This window comes from Carcharodon carcharias, chromosome 30 (genome assembly GCF_017639515.1).
Source record: "Carcharodon carcharias isolate sCarCar2 chromosome 30, sCarCar2.pri, whole genome shotgun sequence".
NCBI lineage: Eukaryota > Metazoa > Chordata > Chondrichthyes > Lamniformes > Lamnidae > Carcharodon > Carcharodon carcharias.
Genome location: NC_054496.1, coordinates 35,462,568 through 35,487,567, shown reverse-complemented (window position 1 = coordinate 35,487,567; position 25,000 = coordinate 35,462,568). Strand labels below are relative to the sequence as shown.

Sequence of the window (25,000 nt, the reverse complement as noted above, 5' to 3'; positions counted from 1 at the left end):
ATGGGTAGGGAGGGGGACAGGTATGGAGGGAGAAAGAGATGGGCATGGAGGGGTTGCATAGGGAGGGAGAGGCGAGGGAGGGGGCGGCGGGGCTGTGTGGGCATGATGGAGCTGGTGGGGCATCCAGGACTGAGGTAGAGCAGGGTGTGAGGGGGAGGGTGAGGGAAGGTGAGGGGGCAGGAGTCTGCTGGGGCTGGGCGGGTGGGGAGACAGTGTGTTGGGTATGGTGAGGGTGTGGGGCTGGGAGTTGGCAAGTTGGAGGGCAGTTAGGGGCTGAGGAGGGGAGGAGAGGGGGATGGGGTGGCGGGGAGCAGTTTGGGGTTTGGTTTGAGGGGGCATGGAGGCATTTTAGGGGGCAGGGGCAGGAAGAGAGTGAGGGAGAGGGTGGTCTGCGGGAGTGAGTGAGAGTTGAGAGGGTGAGTGGCGAGTATGTGAGGGGCTGGGGATGGTATGTGGAGGGTAGGTAGGGTGTGATGGGATGGTATGAGGGAGAGAGAAATGATAGGGGGTGTGGGCAGTGAAGAATGCTAATTGTGTAGGGAGGGAGGAGGATTGGTAGAGCAGGGTTCCGGATGCTGAGGGTAATGGGAGGGGCTGCAACGTGTGAGAGATGAATGGATGGAGGAAACGGATACAGAACGGGAGTGAAATACAGACAGGCCCTGAAATTCTTTGTTTGGCATTTTTCCCAGAGTTTCCTGTTTGTCTTGTAAACGGTGGAACAAGGCTAACACTAACAATGTATATCTACATAGAGCCTTTAACATCAGAAAATGTTCAATGGGGCTTTATAGGGGCATTGTAAAGCAAAACTTGACACCCACTGACATGAGATATTAGAATAGATGACAGAACTTGGTCAAAAGGTTATCTTTTATGCAGTGTCTTAAAGGACAAAAGAGAGTTAGTGAGCTTTAAGACGGGCGTAGGAATTGGCTGCAGCCACCAATGGTGGAACAATTAAAATTGGGATGCTCGAGGCCAGAATCAGTGGTGTGCAGATATCTTGGAGGGTTAGTGGGCTGGAGGAGATTAGAGATAAGGAGGGGCGAGACCATGGAGGAATTTGCAATCAAGGATATTGAGGTATAAAGGATATTAAGATATAAAATTGTGATGCTGCTTAACTAGGAGCCAATGTAGGTCAGTGAGCACAGTGGGTGATAGAGCAATGGGACAAAATGAATGTGCAATCAGAAGGTTATCTTAGGGTCAAATATGGCACCAACATTGTGACCGGCCTGGTTGAGCTCCAGACAGTTGAGAGGGATGGAGTTGGTAGCTCGAGAGTGGAGTTCATATAGCAGGAGTGGAAGATGATGGCTTCTGTCTTTCAATAATTAATTGGAGGAAGTTTCTTTTCATCCAGTATTGGATGTCAAGTAAGCAGTGTCATGGTTTAATAACAGTGGAGGGGTTGAGAGAGGTGGTGGTGAGGTATAAAGGATATTAAGATATAAAATTGTGTTGCTGCTTAACTGGGAGCCAATGTAGGTCAATGAGCACTGGGTGATAGAGGAACAGGACAAAATGAATGCGCAATCAGAAGGTTATGGTCAAAAAAGAGAGCTGGGTGTCATCAGTGGATATGTGAAAACCCATGCTGTGTTTCAGGATGCTGTAGCTGTGGGGCAGTGTGTGGGTGAGGAGGGGGATTCAAGGATGAATTCTTGTGGAACACTAGAGGTAAACGTTGCAGGAGGGGAAAGTGGGGCAACACATGGTTGGAGCTAGGAGTGGGAACTTTCTTTACCAGGCATTCCCGATTGGGCTCAGTCAGGATTCAGTGTGTCACACCACCTGTAGATGCGCTCCAATAGAGGACCAGTAACCTGTTAAACCCACAGAGTGAGGCAGTTCTTTACTAAAACCTTAATCTGTTTCTGCTCTGTCTTTCCAACATTTTCTGTTTAGCTGACATCGATAGTTAATTTCCCATATTACTTGTAATTTTGGGAACTCTACGTTATAAAAGCAGCAATATTTATATAGAGAAAGCAACAAAAATCTGAAAATGGCAAGGAAATTTGAGTTGTTCAAAATCATGAATGGTTTTGATTGAGTAAGTATGAGTCAGTCACCAAAGGATTTACAGTGATTGGCAAAAGAGCCAGAGACCACATGAGGAAACAGTTTTTGCACAGAGGGTTATGATCTGGAGTGCACTGCCACAAGGAATAGTGGAAGCAGATTCAGCAGTAACTTTCACATGATGTTTGCATGAAGGTAATGCAAAAGAATTCTGTGTTATGGGGAAAGCAGGGGTGCAGGACTAATGAGAGAGCTCCACCAAAGGGTCCACACACATGATGGGCTGAATGGCTTCCTTCTGGTGCTGTATTATTTTGTTAATCTTAAGCCAGAAAGTTGCTGGATATACTCGGGCCTGATGGCATCCATGGAGAGAACAAACCACTTCGTGCTTTTTGTGTAGACCTTCAGATTCAAATGAAGGTTTGCATGTGAGAACTTGCCTGTTCTCTCCACCCATGCCGAATGTGTTTCTCCAGCGTTGTTTGTTTGTGAAAACGCACATCGTGTGCCCAGTGCGGCCAACCTGCAACTTATTACAGTATTTACATTTCAAACATTTTCTCAACTAGAGTGACCTTGTAACTCCCTTTTATGTCTGGTGAGCACCACAGTGTGTGGAGTGCCTAATTGATAAGCTATCATTCTGGATTAGCATTATGGTTTTCTTTTAGTTAACCAGACTTTCAAATTGTCATAATTAGTGAAGCCCCCTAAATGGGGGCATTTGTAGAGTTGCTTTTCCACTGGTAACACTTTGGCAACCCAATATTATTGGATTATTTAAAGTGGGCATCAAGGAAACCAACAGGGAGTTTATGGTTTTGGGTATAACCTCCTCACATATGTGCTTCCACCAGCTGTATTTGTATAAGAGCGAGTGACCTAGAGAATAGTGCCTCATCAGTTGGAACTTGCCTATCTTTATTTCTAAGTGTGATCTGAAAGGTTAACCAGCCATTGCCCTTTTACAGATTCTGAGTGACTGGCTGTAATGTATTTCTAGCAGTTTATGCTTTATCTAGCTCCTTGAAACTTTAATTTGCATGATAAATCGAGGGGTGAGCGACTCACCCTCTAAGCTAGAGGGGAAAGGACCAGAAATAAAAATGGTCAAATCCTCCCCTCCCAGTATCGTCAGAAAATCTCTGGTTCGCTCCCCTGGTCCAAAAAAGGTGGTTGGAGCTAGCAGAGTTAGATTAATCAGTTGCTTCTCTTTTGGAGATGCTGACTGACCAGCAGTCCCTTTCTAGCACTTTCTGCTCTTTATCTCCAGATTTGCAAGGTTATTCTGATGGAGAAAATGGTTCAAGTGTTAATATTAGAAGACACAGCAGGCCTTGTGACACAGTGCACTAACCTCAGGATACATCATTTTATCAACCTGACTTTTACTGTGTGATGTATGGGATTACATTTTGGTGAAATAAATCGTGGAGCTTTTCTAGGAATGGATTGTTGTTAACTCAACAATTGACACTTCAGTAACTCATCAACCACAGTGTGGTTTACCGTGTGGTGGGAGTGGTGTATGAACACTGATCAGGGGAACAGAAAAATATGCTGGATGGACAGTTTAGGGGGAGCGGGTGGTGTTTTGGGGGTGACAGAAGTGCTGAGGAATGGAATTGGAGGGTGAGGGTGACACAGGATATGGGGTACATCATTTTGTTTGACTTCAAGTCAGTATATTAGGTGGTGAGACTGGCAGTGAGAGTGTTGGCAAAATCACATTACAAGGTGATTCAGAAACATGGATTTGGATTCTCAGGATAATGCGGAGATGGACTGAATTTTTTGTGTGTGTTTATTGGAGGTGGGGGTTGCTGGCAAGGCCAACGTTTGTTGCTCATCCCTAATTGCTCTTGAAGATGGTGGCAAGCTGCTGCCTTAAAGTGCTGTAGTCCATGTGGTGTTGGTACATCCACAGTGGATAGTGAAGCCGAGCTTGGAATAGAGTGCTATTCTGCACCTGTAGATTTATTCCCTCTAGTCTCTCTCTTTTCAAAGCAGAAGCCCATTGGTGTTTGTAAAAACTGCAGTGGATGACTCTGGTTACATAATCATTAAACTAGAGGAGTTTTGGTTGAGTTAGTTCAGGATGACTTAAACAGCCTTGATCTACATTGAAGGCCAGTTACATATGAGAAGACCATTTGGCAGATTTCAGTTAATTTATCTGAGATATTTCAAAGTCCACATTTCAGTACTTAGTTGTTTCTTCAAGGTTCCTGTGTGTTTAGCCTCCAGTCTTCTGTCTGGAAGAATGTTCCAGACATTGATCCTTCATTGTGTTGTTCAGAATTTCATAACTGTCTTAAATCTATCTCTTACTAGCTTGAACTTGGGTCCATTCTTTTGCCATCAATTTAGTTGAAAGTGATATTCCAGATTTACCTTTGTCACTCTCTTGTCCAGTCCTATAAATCACCTATCCTCCAGGCTGACAAACCTGGGCGTTCCTAATCTTGTCTCCGCTGGGGGAATCAACTTTGTGATTCCTTATGCATTGCCTGCAAGGTTTCAATGTCATTTTGGTAGGAAGCTGCCAGAGAGAGTTTTGTGTGATTTGGGCAAATAAGCGAAATTGCCGTTACAGTTGTGTGTTATGGATCATGGATGCTCAGCACCCAAGGAAAATTAGTTTGTTAGATGGTCCAAAATCTCAAATCAATTAATTTGTTAGTGAATCTGGTTTGAGCGGTTTACTAATTGCCTCAGTCCATGAATCGAGTCTGGATTAGGCAGTGACTGTTTTTGACTGTAGTGAATTGAGCCTGGATTAAGCAGTGATGGTATTTTTGACTGTAGTAAATCAAGCCTGGATTAAACAGTGACGGTACCTTTGCCTGTAGTGAATTGAACCTGGATTAGGCAGTGACTATTTTTTACTGTAGTGAATCAAGTGTGGATTAAGCAGTGACTGTTTTTGACTGTAGTGAATTGAGCCTGGATTAGGCAGTGACTGTTTTTTACTGTAGTGAATCAAGTCTGGATTAGGCAGTGACTGTTTTTGACTCTAGTGAATCGAGCCTGGATTAGGCAGTGACTGTTTTTGACTCTAGTGAATCGAGCCTGGATTAGGCAGTGACTGTTTTTGACTCTAGTGAATCGAGCCTGGATTAGGCAGTGACTGTTTTTGACTCTAGTGAATCGAGCCTGGATTAGGCAGTGACTGTTTTTGACTGTAGTGAATCGAGCCTGGATTAAGCAGTGACGGTATCTTTGACTCTAGTGAGTTGAGCCTGGATTAAGCAGTGACGGTACCTTTGACTGTAGTGAATCGAGCCTGGATTAAGCAGTGACGGTATCTTTGACTGTAGTGAATCGAGCCTGGATTAAGCAGTGACGGTATCTTTGACTAGTGAATTGAGTCTGGATTAAGCAGTGACGGTATCTTTGACTGTAGTGAATCGAGCCTGGATTAAGCAGTGACGGTATCTTTGACTGTAGTGAATCGAGTCTGGATTAAGCAGTGACGGTATCTTTGGCTGTAGTGAATCGAGCCTGGATTAAGCAGTGATGGTATCTTTGACTGTAGTGAATCGAGCCTGGATTAGGCGGTGACTATTTTTGACTGTAGTGAATCGAGCCTGGATTAAGCAGTGACGCTGTTTTTGGTTGTAAAGAATCAAACCTGGATTAGACAGTGACTGTTTTTGACTGTAGTGAATCGAGCCTGGATTAAGTGGTGATGGTATCTTTGTAGTGAATCAAGACTGGATTGGGCAGTGACTGCATTTTTGACTAGTGAATCGAGTCTTGATTAGGCAGTGACTTTTTTTGATTGTAGTGAATTGAATCTGGATTAGGCAGTGATAGCGCTTTTGATCATAATGAATCAAGACTGGAATAGGCAGCAACCATATTTTTGGTTCTACTTGGAGCAATTTAACTTGACAATTTTAGCACTTCAGAGTGGTTCAGTTGATTTTGCACTTGCTCCTGAGTCAGCCAGCTGGAAGTTTAAACCTGTCCTGTTTAAATCTGTCATTCAGAGGAGTTGAGAGAGTCCTGCTGTCTTTGCCATTCCCCTGCCCCACAACTCATTAAAATAGTTAACTGCTCGCTTCTGATTTGCTGTTTGAGAGACCTTGCTGTGTGAAAATTGGCTTTCCCAGATGTTTCACAGCAGTAACTGTTCAGAAAAGTAATTTGTGGATTCTGCTTAGGGCCATTTTGAGGATGATGTGCAAATTCTTGTTTTTAATCCTACAAAAACCTATCACAAAAGCATTAAAATAGATTGGTTTAAGCATGCTTGTACCCATTGTTGGTACTGAAAGGAGTGAAGGTGATTCTTAGAACGAAGCACTGTTAGCACATCCTGTGGTGAGAAGACAGGCTGTGATGCTGCATTGAGGTCATGTTGTTGCAGTGTCTGAGCTGGAAACCTCTTTCCTATTCCTTTCGCCTGGCTGAATTTTCCTCCTCAATAAAGGAAAGCCTTTTGACAAGTGAGCCTCCGCAGGTTAAAGATCTTGAGAGATTTCTACCTGGTTGTATTTGTGAGAGCCAAAGACATGTTTCTCCAGCATTAGAGCCAATGTGGTTACAATACAGAAAACCAATTCCTTTGAAACATATCAGTTTGTGCTACCTTGCCTAGTTAGTTGCATTCCTGTGTGAGGTTTGTAACTAGTGGATGAGGCGATAGTGGCGTGAGCAGGAGCAAGGTTACAGAGGAGAGGAAAGGGCTGCAGTTAGCTACCACTTGTACCTGCATGTATATGTTGTACTGAGACTGGCCTTGACATGCACCATGTAGAGCATGATAGTGAGTTTCAGAGAGAAATGTAGGTGTCCTTTCTGACGAATGTATTCGAAAATGAATCCATCACTGATGGAGGCAAAATTGTAGCAGAAATCGTGGAGAAATCCTGAACTTGCCTGTGTAACCCTTTCAGGGTCCTTTGTCTACTTGGACTTCAGAGTGTGTCCATTGGATTTGGGAAGAGATGATGATGTTTGGATCTTGCTCATTTTATGCTTTTGCTGCAAGTGTGAAATATTATGACTAACAGTACCTCTGTTTCTGGCTGTTTCTTTATTATTACAGAAGCACAGAATTGTTACTGCACAGGAGAAGGCCATTTGGCCTATTATGTCTGCTCTCCGAATGAGCAACTCACCTAGCACCATTCCCCCACTGCCTTCCTGTAACCCTGCACATTCTTTATTTTCAGAAAACAGTCTTAATTTCCTTTTGAATGCTTCAATTGAACCTGCCTCCACCACATTCAGACGGTGCATTTCAAACCCTAACCACTTGTTGAGTAAAAAGGTTTCTCCTCGTATCACTTTTGCCTCTTTTACTAATTACTTTAAATCTGTACCCTCTCCTTCTCGATCCTTTCACATATGGGCACAGTTTCTCCCTGTCTAATAAGTCCAGACCCCTCGTGATTTTGAACACTATCAAATCTCCTCTCAGCTGCCTTTTCTCTGTAGGCTTTGGCTTATTGCCAATATTGGAGTTTAGGCAGAGTATTTTCCCTCTTTTATTTTCCTTCCTTATCCTAGAGAAACCTCAGCCAACAGTGTTAACTGGCAGTTTGACTGGGCAGGGTAGGGGCTGGAAGCTAGCTGATTTTTTTTTTCCCTCCAAATTGCTTGTGCATATGTGTTGTGCTCAGTGTGGTTGACCACCACCACCTGTCGAATCATAGAGTGATTACTGCGCGGGACGAGACCACTTGGCCCTTCGCATCTGTGCTAACTCTCAGCAAGGGCAACTCAGCTAATCCCACTTGCATGCCTTTTCCCTGAGGCCCTGCAATTTATTTTCTTTTCAGGTGATTATCCAATTGGCTTTTGAAAGCCTCAATTGAATCTATCTCCACCACATTCTCAGGCAGTGCATCCCAGATCCTAACCCCTCGCTGTGCGAAAAAGTTTTCCCTCTTCACCATTGCTTCTTTTTGCCAATTATCTTAAATCTGTGCCCTCTGGTTCACTATCCTTCCACTAATGAGAACAGTTTTTCCCTGTCTATTCTGTCCAGACCCCTTATGATCTGAACACCTCTAACAATTCTCCTTCTCAACCTTCTTCCTCTAAAGGAGAACCACTCCCAGCTTCTCCAATCTGTCCACATAACTAAAATCCCTCACCTCCTGAACAATCCTTGTAAACCTTTTCTGCACCTTCTCTGACACCTTCACGTACTTACTAAAGTGTGGTGCCCAGAATTGGACAAAAAAACGCCAGTTTAGGCTGAACCAGTGTTTTATAAAGGTTCATCGTAACTTCCTTGCTTTGTACTCTTTACCTCTGTCTATAAAGGATCCTGTATGTCTTTTTAACCATTTTCCCTGCCTTAAAATGATTTGCGCACATATACCTCCAGGTCTGTCTGTTCTGGCATTCCCTTGAGTTATGTCTTTATTTTCTATTGCCTCTGGTCATTCTTCTTACCAAAGCATTATCATTTCACACTTCTCTGCATTAAATTTCATCTGCCACATGTCTACCCACTCCACAAGTGTCTCATTATTCATCTCACATTCGCAATACTTCCAAGTTTTGTCATCTGCAGATGTTGAAATTGTGTCCTGTACATCCAAGTCTAGGTTATTAATGTGGATTGTGAAAAGATAGACCTGCATTTATATTGCACTTCTCATGACTACTGTGAATTATTTTTGAAGTGTAGTAACTGTTGTCATGTAGGAAGCTTGGCCAGCAAGGTTCCACACACAGCAATGTGATCATGACCAGGTAATCAGTCTTCGGGATGTTGACTGAGGAATAAATATTGGCCAGGCCAATGGGGGTGACTCCCCTGCTCTTTTTTGAAATTGTGCCATGGGATCTTTTATGTCCACCCGAGAGGACAGACGGGACCTCAGTTTAATGTCTCATTTGGAAGACAGTGCCTCTGACAGTATAGCACCCCCTCACCACCTGCACCAGAATGTCAATCTTGATCTTTGTCCTCCTGCTCTGGTGTGGTATTTGAACTTGGAACCTTGTAACCTAGCGGTTGGAGTGCTACTATCTGGGGCACTGCATGTCAACTTGGCTTTGTACTGACCCCTGGAGAACCCCATTGTATACCTTCCTCCAGTCTGAAAAACCAACTGTTCACTGCTCTGTTTCTTGTCACTCAGCTAACTTTGTATCCATGCTCCTACTGACTCTTTTTTATTTCATGGGCTTCAGCTTTGCTGGCAAGTTTATTATGTGGCACTGCATCAGTTGCCTTTTGGAAGTCCATCTATACCATGTTGACTGCATTACCCTCATCAGCCATCTCTGTTACCTCTTTAAAAAGTTCAATCAAGTTAATTAAACTCGATTTGCCTTTAACAAATTCATGCTGGCTTTTCTTAATTAGCTTGCACTTGTTAAAGTAACTCTTGTCCTGGATTAGAATTTCTAAAAGCTTTCTTACCACTTAGGTTTAAGTGACGGACCTGTTGTTGCTGGGTAACTCCTTTTGAACAAGGGTGCGACATTTGCAAATCTCCAATCCTCTGACACAAGCCCCTAATTAAGGAAGATTGAAAGTACTTCTGTACTTTCCTCCCTTCCCTTTGTATCTTTGGAAACATCTCATCTGGCCCTTATGACTTTAATTACAACAAGCCTTTTTGATATCTCCTCTTGATCAATTCTTAGACCATCCATTATCTCAACTATACCTCTTCCACTGATTTGGGCAGCGTCTTCTTTGCTAAATTCAGATGGATCTAGTACCTCAACCCTGCACTCTGCCTCTACATGTAGACCTCTTTTTGGTCCCTAACCAGCCTCTCTCCTCCTCTCAATACCCTTTTACTATTTACTTGCTTATAGAGGATGTCTGGATTCCATTTAATGTTAGCTGCCAGTCTCTTCTCGTACACTTTCTTTCCCCCTCTGATTTCTTTTTTCACTTCCCCTCTGGACTTTCTATATTCAGCCTGGTTCTCAACTTGTTCTGTTTTCTGTTAAATCCAGTTGGTGAAGTCGAAACCAAGACACAGAGCTTTTCTTTGAGAGTTTATTGACTTTGTTCAGTCTCTCAGCTCTGCTTCCACACATCCAGTGTCCCAGCGGTCCCCTATTTATAAGCTCGTTTTGAAACCAATAAAATAAATAAATTAATGCCCCTTAAAGGGGCACCGTAACAAAACTCAAAATGCTGTTCCTGGGACCGTTGATAAACTCCAGCCTCTGTAACACCCCCGGTCGCGGAAGGCCTTAAGCGTGCCAGTGGAAACCGCCTGCCCCCTCTCCAGGGACACCCAGGCGTGAACGTAACTGCAGAAGAAGGGCAGACGTTCTGGTCTAGTGACCTGCTCCATGGCCTGTTGCCTGGACCTGTTAATTTGATGTGCTCCAAGTGCTTAATTAGTAATGGTCTTCAACTGTGTCTCCTCACAATATAAGTAGTGTACCATTAATATTATCTACCTGGCATGTCATATGCACCCTTTTTGTGCTTCATCCGTGTACTCTATTTCTCTTATCATCCATCTGCTTTTGTTGCCCTGCCTTAGCCCAACTGTACCTGAACTATTTAAGCTATAAGGGTAGCCCATTATACGGTTGCATATTTGCCTGCCAATTTGTGGTTCCAACTTATCTGGGCCAGATCTGTTTTTGCCCCCCTTGAAATTGTTCCTCCTCCAATGAAGTATTCTTACTCTGGATTGCTCCTTGTCCTTCTCCATAGCTAATCTAAACCTTATGATGCAATGATCACTGTCACCTAAATGTTTCCCTACTGACACATGATCCACTTTTAAATCACTTTGTTCCCCACAACCAGATGCAGCTATGCCTCCTTCCCTGTTGCGCTGGGAACATAATGATTAAGGAAATTCTGATGAACACACTTCTGAAGTCATCTGGCTGAAATCAGCTATCCCTGTGCAGTTATGGGACAGGATTGGAGACCTTTCCAGCCCTGCTGAATGTGTTCTTCCATTCCAACTTCTTGCTATCCAGCTTCCCGTTCTAGGTCCCAGTGATCAGTGTTACAGTTTTTGGGTATTTAACACCAGCCATTTTCTCATGTTCAGTTTCATCCCTGTGTGGACCCCATATGTTTTATGCTCTCTGAATATAGCACATTCTTTCTGACCAATAGTTAGGTAAAAGATGGCATGATTGTAACAGTGAAGCTCCATCTCCCACTTACTGGAACCCGTGAAGTGCTGCCACATTAATTTTCCCTTTATAAATGGTGGTTACCAATTTAAGGGCTAGTTACCAATTTAAGATGCAGCCTTGAATCAATGTGTTATTTTTTTAAAATTATGATGGATGACTGAGCATAACCCTCCTGTCCTCCAAGAGTCAGTCTCGTCCCACAGTGTGGATTTAATCGAACAGTACCTTAAGCAGCAAGGTGTTCTGTGTTGTGGACCTTACCTGTCAGCTCATGACCTATAAGCTAGTATGTGCTGCCAGCCTGCTGATATTGAAAGGAGCAGTCGATAAGAGTTATCTGACGAATCAGCTGGTGAGACCCAGGGATTGTGTCTACGTGTCTGTGTGACGGGCCTAGGGTTTTGGAGTCGGGGGGGATGTGGTGTGGCACAGCAATGAACTCAAAGCTTCCTTATGGTATCAAAAGGTGGTGGAATAGGAGCAAAAAACTGCTTTTGGTGGAAATATTTATGCACCTGTCAATAAATAACTTTTTCTAGAGTCTCTACCCTATCTTGCAAACCCTGCCCTAGAGATGTTCTGCAGGCTCCAGCTGTTTTTCAATTATTTTCTGGCAATAGGGAAACCAGACAAGAAGGAATGGTGTTTGATTTAAACAACTAATTTAATCTCAACTCAAGATTAGGTAAGGGACAAAGGGTATAAACGAAACCCATCCTGCCCTTCCTGTGACCCATGTTCAGAGGTTGGTGGGTACATTGTGGACTAAGCCCTTACTGCTTTCTCCCCCTACTGAAACCCTCTGTACTGGCCCATTCTGTTTATACTGTACAATGAAGGATTCTGTAATATTCCTTCCACCTGTGGTGCCTGGACCACTCACTGGAAACTCTCTGTGGCTCTGAATTGGCTGGCAGGGGACCAGCATAATTAGTCAAAGGCTTTGACACTCTGATTTTTCTCTTTGTGTCTTCCAGTCCTTGATAGTGCCACCGCCCCCTCCCATCCCTCATTCCGCCTCCACCATTTTGAGGGAACGCCTGGTCTCTGCTAGCTGATAGGAATCTTACACTCACCACGTTCAGCATTCAATCTTTTTAAGGGTGGTTGGGAACTGCAGGGTGTTCTAATTTTATAATGGGCAGTTTGAGCGATGAGCTGATAGGTGCAAGTTTTCAGGCTGGTTTTCTCATGCGAGCTATACTATGTGTTGTAATTCTAAAAGCTGCATTTGTGTAGCAGTTTAGTACACCTGTGTGGAATGGAAAATGACATTGTGCACATTCTTTATTGATGCTCCCTCAAACTCATAGTAATTAAGTCAACTTGATTTCTCGCAGCTTTTCCCTTTGGTTGCGTCCTGGGGGCAAGACCTGGTTTTCCGATTTCAAGCTCCGCATGTTGGGAAGCTGGACAGATGTGAATGTGGAGTCTGTATGGTGAGTGAGCAAGTACGTTTCTGACGTGAGCAGTGTTCTTTTTGTATACATGGATGACAGGAATCAAACAGAAGAGGTACCAGCGATCAGTCACAGGTCAGACCGTAACACCAAATGGTATCCATAATTAAAATAGATGGGCAGAGATTGTTTACAGCTCACCTCTATTTGTATAGATTTAATGAACTGCCACAAATCCCGTGTTTGATTTGAATGTTCAAACCTTGTCAGATGTTGAGAGCTTCCAGTTTAGAGAGCTATTTATCACTAGCTTTATTGAGCTTATTTTCTTGCGACACTGCCCATAGTCAGTCGGAGGATGTTTCAGAAGGACAGGAGCTTTATACCACATGTGTCCCTATAAGGGTCTGAGTTGTGTTTGTGATGCCCACTTGAGTCACTTACATTCTAATTATTTTTGAGCCGATTCTGCAGAATATTAGAGGATTCTAAATGACTCCTGAAGTTAATGAATTATTTTCTATAGGTGGGAAATATTCTGTACTCTGGAGTAATTGGTTGCTTTTCTCTGACATTCTCTGACTATGATGCATTATTTGTCATTGTCCTCAACCTGCTGCCTTTGTGGTCAGCCATACAATGCTTTCCTATTGTCATTTCCCTTGGTTACACTTTTACCTATCCTGAAGTAAGAGTGAGCATCTTCAGCATTGGCTTCTCTTCCCATTCCTGTACCATTACTTAATATTTTCCAATAATGTGTCCTTGGACCCATTCTCTTCCTTCTCTACACACTGCACCTTGATTATGTAGCCTGCAGGCGTGGGGTTATAACCTTGGTAACCTATACAACTTGAGTTTGAGTGACTTGTATTCTATCCATTACATAGGTCGCCTACTTCCACCTCCAAGAATGTGCCCCTGAAATCTTTATCACCTCCAGACTCAATTATTTCAATGTACTCCTAGCCCATCTGCCATCTTCTACCCTCCATTAACTTTATTTCATCCGAAATTCTGCTGCACTATCCTGTCTTGCTTGCCCAGTACCCTGACCCGGCTGACTCTTCAATGCCTCAGTTTTAAAATTCTGAACCTCATGTTTAAATTTCTTCATGGTTTTGTGCCTCCCTATCTCTGTAACCTACTTCGGCCCTAGACCCATCTTTCATTCCCAAACTCTCTGTTCTCCTGACCCTTTCGCACTTCCCCCTTCATTTAGCCCACCATTGGGAGCTGTGCCTTCAGCTTGTGGTTTATCAGGTAGACACGTGCAACAGCTTTCTTAAAACTTGAATCGGGAAAAAGAATCCCATGTACTTCAAGGTATTGTCATGTTAAATGTTACTTTGTCCATCACACTAGAGTGAGACAGTGGATTAATGGTAATATCACTGGACTAGTAACCCAGGCTAATGCTCTGGGGACATGGGTTCAAATCCCGCCAAGGCAGCTGGTGGAATTTAAATTAATTAAATCTGGAAATGAAAACTACTCTCAGTAATGTTGACCATGGCAACTATCACTGTTGCAAAAACCCATCTGGTTCACTAATGTCTTTTAGGGAAGGAAATCTGCCATCCTTGTCTGGTCTGGCCTACATGTGACCCCAGGTTGACTCTTAACTGCCCTCTGAAATGGCCAAGCAAGCCACTCAGTTCAAGGGCAATTAAGGATGGGCAACAAATGCTGATTTGCCGGTGACGCCCACATCCCACGAAAGAATAAATGAAAAAAACCACTAGAACCATTACAAATACTTGCCTTTTGTACCCTACAGCTCAAACCACTAGAACCATTACAAATACTTGCCTTTTGTACCCTACAGCTCAAACCACTAGAACCATTACAAATACTTGCCTTTTGTACCCTACAGCTCAAACCTGTCAACTTCAAAGGAAAAACATTTAAAATTGTATTGCTGGATGATTTTCACAATTCAAGCTGATATAACATGAGTATTTGACACACGCGCTATTCATGGCATTAACATGCAAGTATGTAATGGGAAGCATAAATGTGTAATAAATATATTGAAAATGGTCTGTTGCCCCAGGAGGCCTGAAACCATGTGTCATGACTTTAGGGAATTCTTGCCCATTATTAAGTTGATTTCTGTAAATGCCAGCTTTCTTTTAAGATAGACTATCACTCGGACACAAACTATCAATCCCGCATCGGATTAAAGATATGGAATTAGTCAAGGCTTTCGAGATATGTATAGACATGAATGATCAAATTCACCATTAAATGATGTAGGTTCAGTGAGATTGTAGGGTTCTTTGGTACAACTGGAACAATGTAAATCGTAAAATTTGACATCCTTGCAGAGATCATTGACTTCTCTTGAAGGTGGTAAAATTTGTAATAGAGCCAGGAATGAAAAAACTTTGAGGAGAATTATTTTATGGTAACTGTGGCTAAAATTATTTTTGTGTCCTGGTTTGTTGATATGAGAGGGGGTGCAATGGCATAGTGGTATTGTCACTGGGCTAGTGCTCCAGATACCCAGAGTAATGCTCTGAGGACCTGGTTCGAATCCCACCATGGCAGATGGTGAAATTTGAATTCAATAAAAAATCTGGAATTAAAAGTCTAATAATGACCATAAAACCATTGTAGATTGTTGTCAAAACCCATCTAGTTCACTAATGTCCATTAGGGAAGGATATCTGCCATCCTTACCTGGTCTGGCCTACATGTGACTCCAGACCCACAGCATATGTGGTTGACTCTTAAATGGCCTAGCAAGCCACTCAGTTCTGATGGGCAATAAATGCTGGCCCAGCCAGCGATGTCCACAACCCGTGAACAAATTAAGTAAAATGAGGAGAAATGTTTTCACGCAGCGAGTGGTTAGGGCCTGGAATGTGCTGCCCGAGTGTGTGGTGGAGGCAGGTTCGATTGAAGCATTCAAAAGGGAATTAGACTGTTATCTGAGAAGAGAATGTGTAGGGTTACGAGGAGAAGGTGGAGGAATGGCACTAGATGAGTTGCTCATTCTGAGAGAAGGCGCAGACACGATCGGCCAAATGGTGATTTCCTGTGCCATAACAATTCTGTGGTATGTGGGGTTGGCAGGGAATAATTTTTTTTAATATTGACCCATTGACATTGTATTTTGTGATGTGAGCAAGTTGAGTTAATACCAGTCTAGGTTTCTTTTCCTACTTCCCTTGGGGAATGTCTGGTTTCTTTGTGGTGACAAATGGTGATTGGGCATGTGAGGTATCAGAAGTACAGTATTAATTCCTTTCTTCAAAATAAACAGTTTTACTGAAAATTGGGAAATGGAGTTATAACTTCTGAATTCATTGCATCTGCCAAGAATGCAGTCTTGAAGTAAAATTTCTATTTCCCACAATTAAAAATGATCTCTTTGCCCTCTTCTTTTAATATGCAATTTAATTGTTGCTGCCTTTGAATTGTTTTACATAAGAAACATAACATAAGAAATAGGAGCATGAGTAGGCCATTCGGCCCCTCGAGCCAGTTCCACCATTGAATAAGATCATGGCCGAATCTGATCGTGGCCTCAACTCTGCTTTCTTGCTAATCCCCTGTAACCCTTGACTCCCTTATAGATCAAAAATTTGTCTAACTTGGCCTTGAATGTATTCAATGACCCAGCCTTCACTGCTCTCTGAGATTAACAACTGTTGAGAGAAGTTGTTCCTGCTTGCCTCCTAAATGGAAATCTCTTGTTCTGAAACCGTGCCCTGTAGTTCTAGATTTTCTCACAAGGGGAAACATCCTTTCAGCCTCTACCCTGTCAAGCCCCTCAGAATCTAGTCTAGTTTTAATAAGATCACCTCTTATTCTTCCTAACTCCAATGAGTATAGGCCCAACTTGCTCAACCTCTCCCCATAAGACAATTGTTTCATCCCTAGAATCAATCTCATTAACCTTCGCTGAATTCCCTCAAATGCAAGCAAAAACCTCCTTTGGTAAGGAGATCAAAACTGGTTGCAGTACTCTAGATGTGGTCTTGCCAACGCTCTATACAAATGTAGCAAGGCATCCCTACTTTTATAGTCTGTGCAATAAAGGCCAATGTCCCATTTGCCTTCCTAATTACTTGCTGTACCTGCATGCTAACTCTTTTATGATTCAAGTACAAGGGCATCCAGATCCCCCTGTACCACAGCATTCTGTAGCACCTCTCCATTTTAATAATATTTGACTTTTCTATTCTTCCTACCACAGTGTCAACCTTGAATTTTCCCACATTATGCTCCCATCTGACAAATTAGAGCCCACTTACTTCACCTATTTCAGTTTGGAGACTCTTTGTATCCTTCTCACAACTTGCTTTTCTACCTATCTTTGTATCACAAGCAAATTTAGCTGCAAGACAGAAGGTCCCTTGATCAAATGCATTAATATAGATTGTAAATAGGTCCCTGCACTGATCCCTAGAATTCCACTAGCCACACTTACCCAACCTGAACATGACCCATTTATCCTGACCCTCTGTTTCCTGTTAGTTAACTAATCCTCTATCCATGCTAATATATCACCCCCAATATCATGAGCTCTTACCTTGTGCTGTAATCTTGTAGGTGGGACTTTTTTGAATGTCTTTTGGAAATCTGAATACACTGTCTACTAGTTCCTGTTTGTCGACCCTGCTTGTTGCATCTTCAAAGAAGTCTAAATTTGTCAAACACAGTTTCTTTTCATAAAACTATATTGACTCTGCCTGATTTGCATTATGATTTTCTAAATGTCCTGCTATTATTTCCTTAATAATGGATTCCAACAGTTTCCAAATGACTGAGCCAGTTAGCCTAACATCTCAGTTTCCTGCTTCCGGTCTCCCTCCTTTCTTGAATAACACTATTGCATTTGTGGTTTCCCAATCCACTGGGACCTTTCCAGAATCTAGAATTTTGGAAGTTTGCAGCCAATGCATCCATTATCTCTGCAGCCACTTCTTTTAAGACCCTAGGATGCTGGCCATTGGGTCCAGGGGACTTGTCAGACTTTAGTCCAGTTAGCTTTTCTAGTACTTCTCTAGTGATTGTAATTGATTTAAGTTCCTCCTTCCCTTTTCCCCTTGATTTTCTACTAATATTGGGATGCCTTTGTTATCTTCAATGGGGAGACAGGTATGCTTTCCATGTCTTCAATGGGGAGACAGGTATGCTTTCCATGTCTTCAATGGGGAGACAGGTATGCTTTCCATGTCTTCAATGGGGAGACAGGTATGCTTTCCATGTCTTCAATGGGGAGACAGGTATGCTTTCCATGTCTTCAATGGGGAGACAGGTATGCTTTCCATGTCTTCAATGGGGAGACAGGTATGCTTTCCATGTCTTCAATGGGGAGACAGGTATGCTTTCCATGTCTTCAATGGGGAGACAGGTATGCTTTCCATGTCTTCAATGGGGAGACAGGTATGCTTTCCATGTCTTCAATGGGGAGACAGGTATGCTTTCCATGTCTTCAATGGGGAGACAGGTATGCTTTCCATGTCTTCAATGGGGAGACAGGTCCAAAAACTTTTTCAAAATCTCAGCCAATTCCTTGTTTCCCATTATTAGTTCCCTAGTCTCATGCTGTAAGGGACCAACATGTAGCTATTTTCCTTTTTTATGCTTACAAAGGCCCTTACTGTCTGTTTTTATATTTTTTGCTAGTTTATTAGCATTCTAATCTTTTTTAAAATCGTATTTTGCTGATTTCTAAAATGTTCCCAACATTCTGACCTACCACTGATCTTCTCAGCATTATATGCCATTTCTTTCCATTTGATATCATCTTTAGCTATTTCAGTTGCCCACAGATGATGCATCCATCTTCTAGATTCTTTCTTTCTCGATGGAATATATCTGAGAGTTATGAAATATCTGCCACTGCTTCTCTATCATCTTGCCTTTTAAATTACTTTCCTAGTCTTTTTGAGCCAACTTTATCTTCATATCTTTGTGATTGCCTTTATTTAAGTTTAAGACATTATTTTCAGACCCAAGTTCCTTACCTTCAAAATGAATGTGAAATTTTATCATGTTATGACCACACTTGACCTGGAGGATCCTTCACAGGGACCATTAATGAATTATCCTGTCACATTACACATTACCATCTATGCTTAAACTACTGTTGCCTGCCTGCTAGCAGAAAAATATTGTTCCAAGAAACTGTTCCAAATACACTCGATGAACTCATCCCCCAGACTACCTTTGCCAATTTGATTTGTCCAATCTATATGAAGATGAAAGCCTCCCAAGCTGATTGAGGTACCTTTCTTGCAAGTCTTCATTATCTTTTGATTTGCACTCTCTCTTACAGCATAGCAGCTATGAACCTTAACCTTGTGCCAACAGACAATGCTGAGCTTGAGCTTTTTTGGAGGCATTGTACGTGTTATTCTCCTGTCACTTTATGGGGTAGCGCCTTATTACACCACCCTACAGGGTTGCTGTTTTGTGGAAGGTTGAATTTAATGTTGAATTGAAATGCAAGTTAAGAAATGTGCAGTTTGTGGGATTTTGGGTGAAATCAGTGGCCGGTTCTTCGATGTGTTGTGTCATGAAGCTGCACATCAGGTGGTTGCTCCTACAACAACCCTGAGCCAGCAGTGGTAAAATCTAGACCATAAATGGCTGCATGTGCTGATTGGGCCAAGTGGCCTGTTTCTGTGTTGTATATTCTGTCATTTTATGCTTCTGTAATGCAGTAGCCTGGACTAATCATCCAGAAAAGGTGAGATATAATTTGAATGTGGCAACTTGAAAGTTTGAGTTAAGATTAAAATAATGCTGGTATCAGTAAAAGTGAGCATGTTATAAAAAGCCACTGAGTTCAATCATGTCCTTCAGGACAGGAATCTGAGGTGAATTTGATCTCATATAAAGAGAGAAAGTGAATTTATGTTGCAACCTCAATATTTCAAAGCTGTTTCCAGGCAGTTAAGTGTAATCACTGTCATCATTTACATTGACAACTACCAATTTTCACATCCACAAACAAATGAGATTAAAGAGCAAATCTCAGTCTCAGTGATGTTGACAAATTGATATTGGCCAGAGAACTGGGAGACCTTCCCTTCATTGTTCAGGTAGTGCCATGGCATCTTTTACATCTACCTGTGAGGGCGGACTGGGCTTGCTGTGACATCTCATCAGAAAGTTATTCCCCCTGCAATGAGGTGTCACTTTAAATTAGGTGCTCTTGTCTCTATAGTAGGGTTTGAACCCAGAACCTGCTGATCCAGGTGTGTGTGTTACCATTGTTTGGAGAGTTACACCGGTATATTAGTGGAAGCTCTCCATCGTAGAGGTGACAAATCTGAAGGTAAAAAATCTGAACGATGCTGTGAAAGCTGTAACAGGTGCTGTTAGTGATAGTTTTATTTATTGCGTAATCCCCACGCATGACAGGGAGCACATCAACGTCTAATGCATTTAAAACAAAACAATTATTCTGCAAAACTACTGTGACACACGCATAATTTTTCTGTTGGTTCCTCTGTGGTAATGTCCATGATTTACCACAAAGCTGCCATTGTATACTAACTGGTAACTGTTTATTCACATCTGAAATTTAGAATAATTAGTTCCATTACAAGAAGTCATAAAAGTAGTATTCTATAGCAGTGACGAGCCTCAGAGTAACACTAATTCTGTCTCCAAAATGGTCCAACTCAAGTGATTTGTTGCTTCTAGCCTTAGTAAATTAAATTCTAGTGGCCACCAGTATTTTGAAGGATGAGTTTTCTGATTGATGGCGAGTTCTAATTCGTCAGGTATCAGACATTTGAAAGTAAGATCTGATGCAGATAAAAATACATGAACACGCGAATTCTGAATGGAGGTTAGGAAGAGTGCTCTGGGTCTAGATAGTGCACCTGGGTTGAAGCAGTGTGTTCATGTGATGTTAGATTGATCCTGGGTTGGAGCAGTGTGACAGTGTGCTGTGTTAGATGGGGTCTGGATTAGGGCAGTGTGTTGTGTTAGATGAGGTCTAGGTTAGGGCAGTGTGTCAGTGTGCTGTGTTAGATGGGGTCTGGGTTACAGGAGTGTGTCAGTGTGCTGTGTTAGATGGGGTCTAGGTTAGGGCAGTGTGTCAGTGTGCTGGGTTAGGGCATTGTGTTAGTGTTAAATGGGGTCTGGGTTAGGGCAGTGTGCCAGTGTGCTGCGTAGATGGGGTCTGGGTTAGGGCAGTGTGTCAGTGTGCTGTGTAGATGAGGTCCACGTTAGGGCAGTGTGCTGTGTAGATAAGGTCTGGGTTAGGGCAGTGCGCTGTGTTAGATGGGGCCTGGGTTAGGGCAGTGTCTCAGTGTGCTGTGATGGAAGGGGTCTGGGTTAGGGCAGTGTGTCAATGTGTTGTGTAGATGGGGTCTGGGTTAGGGCAATGTGCTGTGTTAGATGGGGCCTGGGTTAGGGCAGTGTGTCAGTGTGCTGTGGAGATGGGGCCTGGGTTAGGGCAGTGTGTTAGTGTGCTGTGTAGATGGGGTCTGGGTTAGGGCAGCGTGCTGGGTTAGATGGGGCCTGGGTTAGGGCAGTGTGTCAATGTGTTGTGTAGATGGGGTCTGTGTTAGGCCAGTGTGTTAGTGTGCTGTGTAGATGGGGTCTGGGTTAGGGCTGTGTGTCAGTGTGCTGTGTAGATGGGGTCTGGGTTAGGGCAGTGTGTCAATGTGTTGTGTAGATGGGGTCTGGGTTAGGGCAGTGTGCTGTGTTAGATGGGGTCTGGATTAGGGCTGTGTGTCAGTGTGCTGTGTTAGATGGGGCCTGGGTTACAGGAGTGTGTTAGTGTGCTGTGTTAGATGGGGCCTGGGTTACAGGAGTGTGTCAGTGTGCTGTGTTAGATGGGGTCTGGGTTATGTCAATGTGTCAGTGTGCTGTGTTAGATGGGGTCTGGGTTAGGGCTGTGTGTCAGTGTGCTGTGTTAGATGGGGTCTGGATTAGGGCTGTGTGTCAGTGTGCTGTGTTAGCTGGGGTCTGGGTTAGGGCAGTGTGCTGTGTTAGACGAGGTTTGGGTTAGGGCAGTGTGTCAGTGTGTTGTGTTAGATGGGGTCTGGGTTAGGGCAGTGTGTCAGTGTGCTGTGTTAGATGGGGTCTGGGTTATGGCAATGTGTCAGTGTGCTGTGTTAGATGGGGTCTGGGTTAGGGCAGTGTGTCAGTGTGCTGTGTTAGATGGGGTCTGGGTTAGGGCAGTGTGCTGTGTTAGACGAGGTTTGGGTTAGGGCAGTGTGTCAGTGTGCTGTGTAGATGGGGTCTGGATTAGGGCAGTGTGTCAGTGTGCTGTGTAGATGGGGTCTGGGTTAGGGCAGTGTGTCAGTGTGCTGTGTAGATGGGGTCTGGGTTAGGGCAGTGTGTCAGTGTGCTGTGTAGATGGGGTCTGGGTTAGGGCAGTGTGCTGTGTAGATGGGGTCTGGATTAGGGCAGTGTGTCAGTGTGCTGTGTAGATGGGGTCTGGGTTAGGGCAGTGTGTCAGTGTGCTGTGTAGATGGGGTCTGGGTTAGGGCAGTATGTCAGTGTCCTGTGTTAGATGGGGTCTGGATTAGGGCAGTGTGCTGTGTAGATTGGGTCTGGGTTACGGCAGTGTGCTGTGTATTGATGGGGTTTGGATTAGGGCAGCGTGCTGTGTAGATGGGGTCTGTGTTAGGGCAGTGTGTCAGTGTCCTGTGTTAGATGGCGTCTGGATTAGGGCAGTGTGCTGTGTAGATTGGGTCTGGGTTACGGCAGTGTGCTGTGTATTGATGGGGTTTGGATTAGGGCAGCGTGCTGTGTAGATGGGGTCTGTGTTAGGGCAGTGTGTCAGTGTCCTGTGTTAGATGGGGTCTGGGTTAGGGCAGTGTGCTGCGTTAGATGGGGTCTGGGTTAGGGCAGTGTGTTCGTGTGCTGTGTTAGATGGGGTCTGGGTTAGGGCAGTGTGTCAGTGTGCTGTGTTAGATGGGGTCTGGGTTAGGACGGTATGCCAGTGTGCTGTGTAAATGAGGTCCGGGTTTGGGCAGTGTGCTGTGTTAGACGGGGTCTGGGTTAGGGCAGTGTGTTAGTGTTTAATCGGGTCTGGGTTAGAGCAGTGTGCCAGTGTGCGGTGTAGATGGGGTCCTGGTTAGGGCAGTGTGCTGTGCAGATGAGGTCCTGGTTAGGGCAGTGTGTTAGTGTTAAATCGGGTCTGGGTTAAAGCAGTGAGTCAGTGTGCTGTGTTAGATGAAGTCTGGGTTAGAACAGTGTGTCAGTGTGCTGTGTTAGATGAGGTCTGGGTTAGGGCAGTGTGCTGTGTTAGTTGGGGTCTGGGTTAGGGCAGTGTGTCAGTGTGCTGTGTTCGATGAGGTCTCCGTTAGGACAGTGTCTCAGTGTGCTGTGTTAGCTGAGGTCTGGGTTAGGGCAGTGTGTCAGGGTGCTGTGATGGATGGGGTCTGAGTTATGGCAGTCTGTCTGTTCTGTGTTAAATGGAGTCTGGGTTAGGGCAGTGTGTCAGTGTGCTGTGATGGATGCGGTTTGGGTTAGGGCAGTGTGTCAGTTTGCTGCGTAGATGGGGTCTGGGTTGGGGCAGTGTGGTGTGTTTGGTGGGGTCTGGGTTAAGGCAGTTTGTCAGTGTGCTGTGTTAGATGGGGTCTGGGTTAGGGCGGTGTGTCAATGTGCTGTGTAGATGGGGCCTGCGTTAGGGCAGTGTGTCAGTGTGCTGTGTTAGATGGGGTCTGGGTTAGTGCGGTGTGTCAGTGTGCTGTGTTAGATGGCGTCTAGGTTAGGGCAGCGTGTCAATGTGCTGTGTTAGATGGGGTCTGGGTTAGGGCAGCGTGTCAATGTGCTGTGTTAGATGGGGTCTGGGTTAGTGCGGTGTGTCAGTGTGCTGTGTTAGATGGGGTCTGGGTTAGGGAAGTGTGTCAGTGTGCTGTGTTAGATGGGGTCTGGGTTAGGGCAGTGTGCTGTGTTAGATGGGGTCTGGGTTAGGGAAGTGTGTCAGTGTGCTGTGTTAGATGGGGTCTGGGTTAGGGCAGTGTGTCAGTGTGCTGTGTTAGATGGGGTCTGGGTTAGGGCAGTGTTTCAGTGTGCTGTGTTAGGTGGGGTCTGGGTTAGGGCAGTGTGCTGTGTTAGGTGAGGTCTGGGTTAGGGCAGTGTGCTGTGTTAGGTGGGGTCTGGGTTAGGGCAATGTGCTGTGTTTGGTGCGGTCTGGGTTAGGGCAGTGTGTCAGTGTGCTGTGTTAGATGGGGTCTGGGTTTAGGGACGTGTGTCAGTGTGCTGTGTTAGATGGGGTCTAGGTTACGGCAGTGTGTCAGTGTGCTGTGTAGATGGGGTCTGGATTAGGGTAGTGTGCTGTGTTAGATGGGGTCTGGGCTACGGCATTGTGCTGTGTAGATGTGGTCTGGATTAGGGCAGTGTGCTGTGTAGATGGGGTCTGGGTTAGGGCAGTGTGTCAGTGTGCTGTGTTGGATGGGGTTTGGGTTAGGGCAGTGTGCTGTGTTAGATGGGGTCTGCCTTAGAGCAGTGTGTCAGTGTGCTGTGTTAGACGGGGTCTGGGTTAGGGCATTGTGCTGTGTTAGATGGGGTCTGCCTTAGAGCAGTGTGTCAGTGTGCTGTGTTAGATGGGGTCTGGGTTAGGGCAGTGTGTCAGTGTGCTGTGTAGATGGGGTCTGGGTTAGGGCAGTGTGTCAGTGTGCTGTGTTGATGGGGTCTGGGTTAGGGCAGTGTGTCAGTGTGCTGTGATAGATGTATTCTGTGTTAGGGCAGTGTGCTGTGTAGATGGGGTAGGGATTAGGGCAGTGTGCTGTGTAGATGGGGTCTGGGTTAGGGCAGTGTGCTGTGTAGATGTGGTCTGGATTAGGGCAGTGTGCTGTGTAGATGGGGTCTGGATTAGGGCAGTGTGCTGTGTAGATGGGGTCTGGATTAGGGTAGTGTGCTGTGTAGATGGGATCTGGGTTAGGGCAGTGTGTCAGTGTACTGTGTTAGACGGGGTCTGGTTTAGAGCAGTGTGTCAGTGTGCTGTGTTAGATGGGGTCTGGGTTAGGGCGGTGTGTCAATGTGCTGTGTAGATGGGGCCTGCGTTAGGGCAGTGTGTCAGTGTGCTGTGTTAGATGGGGTCTGGGTTAGTGCGGTGTGTCAGTGTGCTGTGTTAGATGGCGTCTAGGTTAGGGCAGCGTGTCAATGTGCTGTGTTAGATGGGGTCTGGGTTAGGGCAGCGTGTCAATGTGCTGTGTTAGATGGGGTCTGGGTTAGGGCAGTGTGTCAGTGTGCTGTGTTAGATGGGGTCTGGGTTAGGGAAGTGTGTCAGTGTGCTGTGTTAGATGGGGTCTGGGTTAGGGCAGTGTGCTGTGTTAGATGGGGTCTGGGTTAAGGAAGTGTGTCAGTGTGCTGTGTTAGATGGGGTCTGGGTTAGGGCAGTGTGCTGTGTTAGATGGGGTCTGGGTTAGGGAAGTGTGTCAGTGTGCTGTGTTAGATGGGGTCTGGGTTAGGGCAGTGTGTCAGTGTGCTGTGTTAGATGGGGTCTGGGTTAGGGCAGTGTGTCAGTGTGCTGT

The 25,000-nt window shown here is 44.5% G+C and overlaps 1 protein-coding gene across 6 annotated transcripts in view; it reads left to right on the top strand.

Moving 5' to 3' along the window:
* Positions 1-25,000, top strand: part of LOC121271280 (EVI5-like protein) — a 410,054-nt gene that overhangs the window by 9,247 nt on the left and 375,807 nt on the right. For all 6 annotated transcript variants that reach the window (XM_041177135.1, XM_041177134.1, XM_041177131.1 and 3 more), the window contains exon 2: positions 12,474-12,572. The gene's annotated coding sequence lies outside the window, so the exon portion shown is untranslated. The remainder of the gene's footprint in view (positions 1-12,473; positions 12,573-25,000) is intronic.